Source organism: Thamnophis elegans, chromosome 2 (genome assembly GCF_009769535.1).
Source record: "Thamnophis elegans isolate rThaEle1 chromosome 2, rThaEle1.pri, whole genome shotgun sequence".
Lineage (NCBI taxonomy): Eukaryota > Metazoa > Chordata > Lepidosauria > Squamata > Colubridae > Thamnophis > Thamnophis elegans.
The window spans coordinates 120,453,464-120,466,516 of NC_045542.1; the positions used below are offsets into that span (position 1 = coordinate 120,453,464).

Genomic DNA, 13,053 nt, shown 5'->3' on the forward strand with positions numbered 1-13,053 from the left:
TTAGTTTAGGAATAGTGATGTATCTTGCCCTTGGACTAGGGAAACTTATGTTCTCCTGCTATGAACTCTAGATTGTCTATAAAAAAGGCTGCTCTCTGACACATAAACACATGAAACTCAGACTTTTAAATCCAGTATATTCTTTGTCCAGCCATTTTATAATCTCCTACAAATATTCCATTGTCTCCATGAACAACAACAAAAAAAAACCAGGGCTGTCACATTAGAAGATTAATGTTCATTTATGTATTTATTAGGAGCTCTGCAAAATATACCAACACTACAAAGAGCATAATTCAAGATTATTCACACAAACAGTAAGCCATTATGATGTATTCATCAACTTGCAGGAAGTAATTCAGTTTTGTAGTTCTGTTTCAGGAAAAATAAACAGCTTCAGAGGGTAATTGTGCTCTATTAAAAATCTTTTAAATCTATTAAAAATTCTTAACAAGAGGTGTTGTAATAGATATGTATTGATTAATCCTTTCTGATCAACATGTTGCAAGAAATTCTAGGGGAGGAAATTAAGCCAAAAAGGATTGATCACTTAGAGAAACTGATGATTCTACCCACAACCAATAGTTATTGTCTTTTATAAATACAGCGGTTTTAATATTTTAATATTTGTTTGCCTCATTTGGGTTTTGAATCCAAGCTCACCTTTACATCATAATCCTATTTTTGTTTATTCTCACTATTTATTGGAAAGTTCACTTTCCAGATAGGGAGGCTTGAAGCTTAAAAATCACAACACTTCTCAATTATTAAGTGCATAATAATTTCAGTTTTAAAGGATCAAGTTGTTGGAATGGTGGGCAGGAGGTTAGCCAGCCCATGTTCAAGATCCAAGAGCTCTTGTAGAGCATGGTTGAACTCCCATCCTTCACTCCAGCTCCTCCTGGGGACATGAAAGTAGCCCCCAACTAGGTGTCTGCAGGACAATGGTGATGTCACAAGTTAATACTTTCAACCTGGAAGCAGGGGCGGGCTGCAAGGGTTCGGGACAACCTTTAGCTAAGATTCTATGCACTTTGGAGTGGAAATCCCACTCTTGGCTGGCCCTACCAACCCCTCCCCTCCCAGGAGTCCCCACATGGCCCATTTTGGATGCAGGTAAGTACAGAGCACGCACAGAGGCTTGGGGAGGGCAAAAAAAGGGCATACTGGAATTTCAGGAAGGCTGTTTCAAGCCTTCAGAGGGCCTCCGGAGCCTGTTTTTGCCCTCCTGGAGGCACGAAGAAAACCTCCGGAGCCCGGGGAGGGCAAAAACAGCCCCCTATCATGGTGTAGGAGGCTGAATAGGTCACACCCACCATGGCCATGCCCACCCAGCAACCGAGCAGAGAACCCCTTGCTAAAATTTTTGAAGCCCACCCCTGCCTGGAAGTACCTTGGTGCTTCTGATGCCGAGTGCAAAAATTCCAGTTTTAATATAGCATTGAGAACAAAGTATCTTCAGGCATCTTTGAAAACAATTATTTTCAAACTTCTTGTAGTTCATTAAGTGATTGTTTACCAATTTCCATGAGAACAGGCAAGAGCATTCTTCCCTCATAGTAGCCTAGAAAGACCTTTTCTCTCAGAACCTTTTCGCTCTCTATGATCCTATTTGTCCCAGGGGCAAGAAAGGCATAAGGAGCTCAGTGCTGTCAGGATCTGACAGACAGATAAGATTTACTTCCTGAACAATTCTTTAACATGTGCCAAATTCTATGTACAGGTAAATTTGCGACCATAATTGAGCCCAAAATGTATGTGACTATTGTTAAGTGAGTTTTGCCTCATTTTACGATCTTTCTTGCCACAATTGTTAAGTGAATCGCTTAACGCAGTTAAATCGCAGTTGTTAAGTTGCTAACATGTTTCCCCACTGACTTAGCTTGTCAGTAGGTCGCAAAAGGGGACCGCATGATCCTGGGACACTTCAATGGTCATAAATATGTGTCCGTTGCCCAGCATCCGAATTTTGTTCATATGAGTATGGGGATACTGCAATGGTATGGAAAAAATGTTCATAAGTCACTTTTTAAAGTGCTTTGTAACTTTGAACTGTCATTAAATGAATGGTTGTAAGTTGAGGATTACCTGTAATGAGATATCACGAGGAAAGGAACAATGAATTCAAACAGAGGGAAGGGAAGAAGAGGAACAGCCAGAAGCATTACAATTGGACACAAATTATCTGAACAGGGCTATTACTTTTGACCATTTACTCTTGCAGCTTTTATTTAATAACAGCTGAGGCTCTAACTAAAGCTGTATTCCATGTGGAATTGCAGTTTCTGTCTCTGATCAAATCTCTGGAATAAGCAGAGCTCTCGCTTGAGCATTTTTAGTGTTCGCTGAGGAATGCTATTAACTCCCTTTTCACTATGTGCACAGAGAATGTCATTGAGAGCCCATCAAAACTATCCTTTTTTTAAAAAAAAACCTAATGCAAACCCGTGTGGGTGGGAAGCCTGGAAATAAACAACAGTTCCTTGTGGCTCAGAGTGGTCATAAAATCTGTTATTTGAAGCAGTCGGAGAATTTTTTAAAATAAAACTCTTGTGGAATGCGATTCTGGTTTAAAAGCAAAGGATGATTTAAAACATTGCATCCGGAAACTGGTCTTAAAGGGCAATGACCTTTTGGACACAGTATTCTTTCAGCATTGCCTGAGATGCCCCACGGACTTACCCCAAAGCATATGATCTGGAGACTGTATTTTTATCCTGGTTATCTCTCCAAGGAACAGGCGCAGGCGAATGTGACATCTAAATTGGTTGCCAAGGAGACCATCTGAACCAAATATTCCCGGGCTTTCCAGCTTGGCAAGGTCATTAATTTCTGAGTCAATCCTGAACAAAACATTTTCACATTTGTAAGGAATTAAGGCTACACAAAGAATTGCAATCAACCCACTAGCCAGATGGTATCAGATCCCTTATTTTAATTTTATATAAAATGAACGCGGTCAGTTTTTCCAACTGGCCTTAAAATATTATAAGAGTCTATATTTGGAAGTCAGTTTTCCTTAGGGCTCTTGGAGCTGTGCTTCTATGTATAGAACAAAGTGATTTAAGCATCGTTCATTACATCAATTTTGCTCATTTCTTGCCCTTCTCTTATAGTAAGCCAGCATGTTAGAGAACTGAGATATTCTTCCCTTCCATACTTCCAATGAGAATGATGAATAGAATAGAATAGAATAGAACAGAACAGAACAGAACAGAACAGAATAGAATTCTTTACTGGCCAAGTGTGATTGGACACACAAGGAATTTGTCTTTGGTGCATATGCTCTCAGTGTACATAAAGAAAAATAAAATAGAATACATTCATCAAGAATCATAAGATACAACACTTAGTGATATTCATAGGTTATTAATAAGCAATCAAATCATACTAGGAAACAAAACAATATAAATGGTAAAGATACAAGCAACATGGTTATAGTCATAAGTGGGAAGAGATAGGTATTAGGAAGGATGAGAAGAATAATAGTAATACAGTTTTAGTAAATAAATTGACAGTGTTGTAGGAATTAGTTGTTTAGCAAAGTGATGGCATTCGGGGGGAAACTGTCCTATTGTTGTTCTCGTGTGCAGTACCCTATAGCATCATTTTTTGGGGTAGAAGTTGTTCTATTATTCTTTTATTATTGTTTTATAACAAATAATAAATAAATCTTCTTATTAAGAATATTTCTTCATTACATCTCTGTATTGCCAAATTTAACTGATGCAGGGCAGATTGCAGTAGAGATAATGTAAAATAAAATCCCATTTAAGTATAAAATCAATAAAATAGCATCAGTAGAATAATAAAATAATACTAATGAGAAATGTGGTGTCAGCCCTAGTCAACATGACAAGAAAAGAGTTTTATAGTAGCCAAGGTCCAGAAGAATGCTAGGGCAAGAGCCAAATGAATTCCTAATGGGAAACTGTTATGGACCCTTAGTTGAGTGCTGCTGGCATATTGCTGAAGAAGACTGCTCTATCGGGTGCTGTTTAGAAAAAATATATCAGAATATAACTCATAACCATCATTTATTAAGCAACTGTACATTTCCTTTTGAATGAGGAGATCCATCAATTTGCCCAGTTATGACTGAGTTTGAGAAACTTTATTCTGCTGAGTTTTGGAGCTGAATCACATATACAATGTTCCAGATCATTGAATATATATCAAATGCTATTTGTATCTTTACAAGTGTAAAGGGGAGACTACATATTTAATGGTTTTCCATAGCAAACATTTTGATAGATTTTCATATCGGAGAGCATATGAAAATACCAACTTATTTTCTGCTTTTCAACCTTTGGATTTCTTCAGCCATGCTTGCAACTGTGTGTCTAGGAGCAGTGAAACCAGAATGCAGGATGCTGCTGTTTGTAGCCAGTCCTGAAATGAGAGACAAAGATGATTTCTTATTTATTTATTAGATTCTTACCCTACATTTATTATTTTTATAAATCCATTATTGTTTCTATCACTCTTCCATTCCTCTTTTACCCACTTTGTTATTGTCATGCATGTTTAATGGACCACATTCTGCTCTTGATTTTAGTTGCTTGCTGAAACAAAGGTTTTCAATACCTTGATTTGTTTTTTTCCTTAAGTGCCATGAAATGCACCATTTGAATTATGGATTAAAGTGGTCCATGACTCAAATCTATCCAATTCATGCCATTTGACATTACTTAGAGCAGAATGGAGGTACTGGAGAAAGCAGCTTTGGTCCTTCAGTGCCCATGTTCCACAGCCAGAAGACCACTTGAAGTTTAATGGCACAATTTTTTTCCCCAAATATAAAGCATGAGTGAAAGCTGGAAACTTTCTTGGAAGCAGACTAATTTAAAGCAGCATATAGTCTCATATATTTTATTAATAGGGTAATTCAAGGGTAAAGGGAATGTCAATTGCCTATCTATGTCCACTATGTTGGATCATCTCCAACTCTGTTTTCATATTCATTATAAAGTCAGCAACTCAAGCCATCACATCAGCTTAGAAGTAACACAATACTCAAGGAACACAAGAGAAAGCATGTCAAGTGAGATATAAAAGACCCCCCCCCCACCCAACATATAATGGTATCTAGCTGCTTTTAGAAAGAGCAAAGAACGGGGAAGCTAAAATATGTGCCCCTTACTATAGGAAGGAGCTGACACAACCTAGATATCTATTCTAAACAACAAGCCCATTCCAATATGTGAATTGGTCAGGATAGAAGTCAAGGACAATAGAAACAGGAGAATTCCCTCCACAGACCCACTGTGGAGGATTGCTATGGAAACAGCATTTTGTAGATTATTAGAAAGTAGATGGACTTCTGGATGTTTTTCCATGGAACAACTGATGGATTCACATTCCAACAGGAATCCCATGCCTATCCACAAAGCTTACTGTATTGTCTTCCACAAATGCCTCTCTCCCATTAGCCTTCCCTACCTCATGTGTCTTTTGTGTGGCACGCCTTGAGCCGCTTGGGGAAAGGGCAGGATATAAATAGGATGCGATAAAGAAGGGATTAGACTTTAAGCTGATTTTTCTATTCATCGAAAGGGGAATTTCTACCAACTCCCATTTTCTCCCATGTCTTTCCCCTCCACATTGTCTGCTAGTTTTTCTTACTCTACCACTTTCCCCAGGCAAATTGCTAGAAATGAGGATCTACCAACCAGCAGAGATATGAAGCTTTTAGACTCTCCTACTGCTGGGGTGGTGATGGTGATGGTAGTGGAGAATGGATATGATTAAACAGGAAAACAAAAGCAGCAAAGCCTACTATTCCTTGAGAACAAACTTCTGTTTTATTTACTTAGTAAAAATGAGGATCTAAGCCATGTGTGTGTGCTTAGATGAACTTTTCTTGTCATTTTGTCCTACTGTTATTAGTGTTGTTAAGGCTGCCAATTCTTCTAATTTATTTTTAGTAGTAGAACTAACTTGGTAGTAAATCTGTATCTGTATGTGTGCGTGCGTGTGTTTGGTTATGTGTGTGTGGAAGACACACACATAACCAAACACACGCACGCACACACACACACACAAAAACACACACCATGAACACTGTCAGGAGGCAGTCCTCATCCTTTTGTTTCTCTAGCCCATAAAAAGCCACTGTAGATAAATAGATAAATTAGATAGCTGGAGATTTGATATGTCAGTGGACTTGCTACTGGAGGCACAAGGCGTCTGGACTTGGCCATCAACATGCAATAGCAAAAGGCAGCAGCGCTGGGCCATTAGCTTTAGCCTTACTGGGCCGTCTGGTGCTGCCAGAGTTATCAACACGATGTCACTAAACAAGTCAGGGTTTCAATCCTGTTTTTGTTGACTTAGAAATAATTCTCATGGTTTATTAGAGTTCACTTTCCAGATAGCGAGAGCAAAACATGGGACTCAAAGACAGAAAGATGCTTTATTATTATAAGCTTTATTCATTAAGCATACATGGCAGTGCTGATCTGTGTCCCCTGATCAGACAAATAGCTTCAGTGCGGTCAAAACACATTAATGTATTGTTGGCTATTCTAGGATGATGCACTTCGCCTCCTGGACTGCCAAGCATCTTGTGGAAATAGCTGATGTTTGCTCTTCTAGCACAAGCTCTGGGCACTTCCAGAAGCCCTTGTATCACTTTCATATTGCTGTGAAATTGTCCTCATTGGCGCCTTTTATCGCTTCCCTGAACTTACCAGCAATCTCTTCACTTGCCAATGAGAATACACCATATGATATCTTGGTCCACCCTTGTAATTCCCTCTTTGCATTTGTTTTGTTCAACAAAGGAAAACAACAACAATAATTAACCCACCTACAGGGAGAGAGAGAGAGAGAGTGGCAGACCCACCCCTTGGAGCAGCTGAAAGTTACAGAATGGCTGTGGCTGAAGAGGATAGATGAGAAATCCCAGGATTTAGAGGGTGGGAATTCCACTAACGGAAATCTTCATCTCTTTTCAACTCTAGAGACAATTGGGAATATTCAGATTGGCAGGTTTCGCTGAAATGAATATGGGCCACCAACCATTTCTCATTTTAAGCTGGTTGCTGGGCCTATGTATAGTTGAATTGTGACACTTTAGGTGTGTATGTGTTTTGTTTGTATTTAACTTTGTTGGGACAGCACTACAGCATAATCATCCAAAGTCACAGTTGCCAATAGTTCAGACTGAACATCTGGAAAATCACTACTAAAGTGGCCAGCCTCTACAGAATGTTCTTAAGTTGACCCAAATTTCCAACTTGGAATCAACTTTACACATAATTAGGTTTAGGACTACAATAGCAAAGAAGGTTGGTAAAATCAATAGACATGACCTAATGTCTCAACCTGGTGCTTTGCAGATTTGTTGGGAAAAGAATTATCATAATTCCAAGACTATGCTAGAGGTTCAGGCCAAAGATGGGAGTACAAATGTATTGAATTATGTACCTTCCAACGTATTGTAAGATAACAGGTGAGGGAAAATGTATGTTATGGTTAGAATGGTGCTGTTCACTCAGTCATCAAATGAGTGAATTATCTACAGCTACAACCTTGTAGCTGTAGATAATTGGGTGTAGGTGATAATTGTGTGAATTATTATCTCTCATCCTAGCTCAACTTGCAAGACTCGTGAGAACATAAAAAGGGAAAAAACAATACTGCCCTGAAAAACTATGGCTGTCTCATTTCATTATTATATCTATTTCATACATCTGTCCCAAAATAGTACCTTTGAGGTATTGTGAATATGAGAACTGAATTTAATCAGATTTGGAGGATACTGGTTTGAAAATTCTGTAACAAGTTCATTCACATGGTACATTATTTCTTTTGTCAGTTCATTAAGTTCAAAATTTAATGGTGTTAACAATAGATCATCTGCAATTATGCAGGCTAGTAATATAATTACCATTGACAACTTTCTTATTTAAAATCGTGTGTTTGTACGTGTGTGCAGGAGGGAGTGAATAAGTGAGTGAATTCTTATTGTTTCTACTTGGAATAACTGCTGTTCATCTGATCTATTATGATAAGGGTTAGCAGGAGAGGGATGAGTTTTTTCTGGATATGATAACGATCATTTGGTGGGAGGGGAATATTCCATCTTCCTAGGGAAACATCTTGAAGCTCAATGCTTATTGACTGAAAAGAAACCATCTAAGTTGAGCTGACCTGCTCTACAAAGGCTAAGCATCTCCCGTTTGAGAGGGATTTCACCAGTGCTTGAATAAATATTGACTGCAGTCTATCCTCCAATTTCTCATAAATGTTCTTCCTCTGTTTTACTGCTTCAATCTCAGAATGCATTAGAATTTCTGATGGTAGTACAAGAGTTATTGTTGCAAAATGGATTTTATTGTTTTTTTATTCCCTTTTTTAGATAAAAAATATCAAATAACCATAGGTTAATTTGGCACAGAGTATCTTTCAGGAATGTGGTGTTTCTATGAAAGCCATTGGCAGTTACCCTGCCCTTACAATTTTTTTTAAATATTTGTTTTGCTTGCCATTCAAATGAATTTGACCTAAGTCAATTTAATTTTTCTTCCATGAACAAAATATTCAATGTTCTCCACCAAATGCTTTCTGGTTAACACACACACAAAAACCCAAGTAGAATTTGAAATTGTTATACCCATCCTTTATATCTGAATGAAATAGAACAAATAAACATAGAAAATTTGAATGCCAACCCAACTCCAATATTGATTTTTGTTATATTTTACTTTTGAATAAACATGGTGAAGAGACACTTTGATTGGTGAGATGGTGGCCTATGAATTCAATAAATGAATGAATGAATGAACAAAGAAACAAACAAACACAAATAAAGAAACAAACAAACAAATAATCACTACACAAACAGGCAAGGTCTGACCATGGTAGGTCATTTAGTGTATTTTAGACTTCTTTGCCCACTATGAAACACAGGCATTTGGTCTGCCTGTATTATTGTTCACATAGCTAAATAATATGAAACCTTAATCCTTCTCCTTTCTTAGAACACAGATGATATGTTAGTGAATGACATATGAGAATACGTCCTGTACAAATCTTTGGCTCCTACACAAATATTGTGCTATGTCACAACTGCTTCTCTAGGGAGCTCTCCACATAGAAAGGAATGTTAAGTGCTGAAAATATTCAAGTTTCCTACTTAATCAAGAGGCTTCTTGAGGGAAGCTATCATTCAAAGGCAAATTTGCTCTGCCCGTTTGGTTTTGATATTTATTTCCAGGAAGTGTTCCCATCAAAATGTGCCTATATGTTTGTGTGTAGGAGACAGAAATAGGGACTGGCATATTCCCAGATGCCTCCATGGGTGACAAGCCACTTGATGTCCTAGTCTTATTGAAATGAATGAAGATACTTTACATGAAAAGACTAAACGCTTTCTCACACAAGTATTATTTTACTCAATCTAAACCAGGCATGTCCAAAGTCCTTCCCGGGGGCCAATTGCAGCCCGTTTTCAAATTTCAAGCGGCCCGCAACCTCTTTGCCATGCTGGAGTTATTTGTTTAGTCTTTCATAAAATAGCTCATTTGCATTTTATGTTAATGATTCAAAGAGTGTCAGGTTGAATGGTCAGCCCCACACATTTTCACCTCAACAAATCTAGCCCTCCTTGCAAAACGTTTGAAGACTTCTGATCTAAACCATACTCATTGGTTTTATTTACCTACCCTCTATACCAGAAGTGTCAAACTCAATTTCATTGAGGGCCACATGAGGGTTGTGTTTGACCTCAGAGGGTGGGCATGGCCCACTCTCTGCGTGGTGAGCTTAACATCACTCATGTCGAGAGCCCGAGTGCTCTGCCAGCGAAAATGGGCTCCCAAGCTCTGTTTATGGCTGGGATGGCCTCCTGCAACCCTCTGCCAACAAAAATGGAGTTTGGGCAGGCAGCCCTTGTGAGTTTCGTTTTCACTGACAGAGGCACACTGTGGGCCAGTCCTTCGCTATTTCCAGGGTGGCCCCACAGGCCAGATCTAAGCACCCCCTGAGCTGAATCTGGCCCCTGGGCCTTAAGTTTGACATCCCTGCTCTATACCAATATTTCACAACCTTGACCCGTTGAAGATGTATAGATTCTTATTCCCAGACTCCTCTGGGAATTGAAGTCCACATATCTTCAAGTGCCCAAGGTTGAGAAACATTGCTCTATACTTCGATCTAAACTTTATAGAAAGCTTACTTTTCACAAAAAGTTCTGAATAAGCTGCTATCCTGTCTTTTAGCTACGACTCTGCATATTAAAATAACATTTAAATTCCTGGAGATTTCTGGAACTATTCATCTGTTTATCATGCATGTTAAGCACATTAACAAGATAAGGGATCTAACTTTTACATTGTATGGACAATCTTCTTTCTGTACTGAACTTCATTTTCTCAAGGTAATCAGTGGCATGACTAGAGGCAAAAATATACATGACACCCATTCTCTGTCTGATACTCCCTTGAGGCACCCTGTTATTTCTTTTCTGACTAGAAAGCTATGGGGAATAAGTTAGTTTGTGAAATGAACGTATGGAATTAGTCTGAGAGCAGTGGTGGGTTGCAGGTAGTACGCCCCGGTACGGGCATACCGGAGCCTGCCCAGAGCACCGGGCACTATTCCAATGCGGTACCCCAGAGGGAAAGTTCCTTACCTGTCCTTTAAGCCTTTGGCGCTTCCGCACAAGTGCATGGCACTTATGGAGCTGCACAATGCTCCACCAAGCAGCTGGAATGTGGCGGAGGCTTGTGGAAGCATCGCAGGCAAGTACGATGCATGTGTGCTGCACGCGTCCATGTGGATGATGCCGGGGCCATTCTAACTGTACCAGTTGGAACAGAATTCGGAACCCACCACTGTCTGAGACTCATCCCCATTTTATACATTTTTTCTGGTCAACGAGCTAGATTACAGAGAGCAAAATCTTTCTACTACAGAACCAGCTTTTATTGATCTCTGGATTATACATTGCCTTCAATCTAGGACTTCTTTCAAGATCCAGCAAGGAAGCTGAATTGGTACTTTCACAGAGCATTTTTCCCCCCGAAGAATGCAATATACACACTGAAGCCCAAGACTCCATTGAAATAACCAATGTGCAATCAATGTAGCTAATCCACATTACTTCTCACTGAGCACTCTTTGGGACTGTTATCATATTGTTATTCTTACCCAATCACTCAGTAGACACTTTTCCTCAAATAGCTGAACAGTTGGCACCACTGTGTCTAAGGGAGAATTCCTCATTAAAAATTTCCTGTGTTATAAGTTAACATTGTTGCCGAATTAACTTTTGCATGCTTGATTAAAAAGCAATTTATATATCAGTGATTTCAGTATGAAGGTAATGAATGGAAAATGCGTGTAATAAAAAAGCAACAAAATTAAGAAAGACATTGTGTTTTAAAACCTAGTCTAATTTTTCTGCTTCATTATTTTCTCCCCTGAATTTCATGTGTAATAACAATAATTTTGTTTGGCAAAGTCCATTGTTACCACCAGTATTTGTTATTATTATAGCCAGTTTGAGAGTATGGCTCTATGGCTGCAATATGGGACTAATTACAAACGCAATCTGAAAGACTGACTTTTAAAATACACAGATATACATGTTGCCTTGTCTTGTGTTTTTGGAAGCAAATTCTTCTTGCATAAGATTGTTTGCTGTATTGTTTGTTTGTTAGTTAACTTTATATGCTGCCCATTTCACCAGCCAATGTGGGTAGTTTACAATGCCATAAACATATAAAATATAAAAACATTAATATTAAGAACAATCAAATAAAGGCTAAAAACCGAGGACAAAATCAGTGGTGGGTTCCTACCGGTTTAGATCAGTTTTGGCTGAACCAGTAGTCGTTTGGCGACCTGGGTGACTAGAATCGGTAGTGACCCAAGCCTGCCATGCCCCAGAACTGGTTCTCCAGGCAGCGCCTTGGGTGCTGCCATCCTCTTTTTTGATTCTGTGCATGCGCAAAACAATTTTAACTGCACTGCACATGCAGACACTGCATGTGTGAACTGGCGGTAGTGCCTGCCGGGACCCACCCCTGGACAAAATGATGTGGGGTGAGATTTTATCTTTCATTCCACCAACCACCTTTAGCATGGATGGCCTCTTTCAGGGCACTAGGCCAATCAGTAGAGCCAGGTTTTAAGGCCCTTCCAGAAGGGCAGAAGAGTGGAGATGGATAACACCTCCAGTGCCAAGATATTCCAGAGGGTGAGGGGACAGAAGGCTCTTTTCCTAGACTTCAATCTGAAATTCCTTGACTGAAGAGTTCACAGCAGGCCTTTTCTGCCAGAGCAAGTGGGATGAGCCAATCTCATTGGGAGGAGACACTTCCTCAACCAACTTGATCTCTTGCCATGAAGGGCCTTAAAAGTAACCAGCACCTTATCACATCATATTATCATATCCCAATACATTTTAGCTAACTAATTAAGATGTTTGGCCCTTGTTACTCTGGAAAGTTAGCACCCAGTCCTCTCCTAAAAGAACGAAAGATTCTAGGAAATATTAAAAAGGCAGAATATTAGATTTCCCTGAATGAGAAAAGGAGAAATGTATTTAAAGACAAAGAGCAGCTCCCTGCAACTCCCTGCCTCCAGCAGATATTTGGTACACATTAAGACTGGGCCAGCCTATCTACAAGACAATTAGAACTTCAGCTCCAGGGTGATGGGATTAAGACATGGCTCTCAGGACATAACAGGATTAGCCCTCTACCCATCTAGCAGTAGGGCTCACTGCATTGCAAAATCACCTGGGGACATTACATCACCCAGCAAGGTTCAACCAACCTTAATTCAGACAACCTCAGTTGTGACCCCCTGCATAGCCCCCTCGGAGTCTGACAGCCAATAGACTATCTGCCCTTGCCACAGGAACAGGAAGCTCAAGTTCAAAGCCCAAGATAGAGTATAAATAACACTCTCTCTCCACTCCATGTGGTCAGCTACCCAGAATCACATGTGCTTCACCATTAAACCATCTTTCCAAGCAGCCTACGTATTTCCAGTGTCTTTCTCCCCACTTGGAACTGAACCCAGACGGACATTTCTTCC

At 39.5% G+C, this 13,053-nt stretch overlaps 1 long non-coding RNA gene across 2 annotated transcripts in view; it reads right to left on the reverse strand.

Annotated features, from left to right (window-relative positions):
• Positions 1-273: 273 nt before the first annotated feature.
• Positions 274-13,053, reverse strand: part of LOC116503151 — an 87,806-nt gene continuing 75,026 nt past the window's right edge. For both annotated transcript variants that reach the window (XR_004254661.1, XR_004254662.1), the window contains exons 2-4: positions 4,289-4,392; positions 2,683-2,843; positions 274-372 (exon numbers count right to left, since the gene is read on the reverse strand). This is a non-coding gene — a long non-coding RNA (uncharacterized LOC116503151). The remainder of the gene's footprint in view (positions 373-2,682; positions 2,844-4,288; positions 4,393-13,053) is intronic.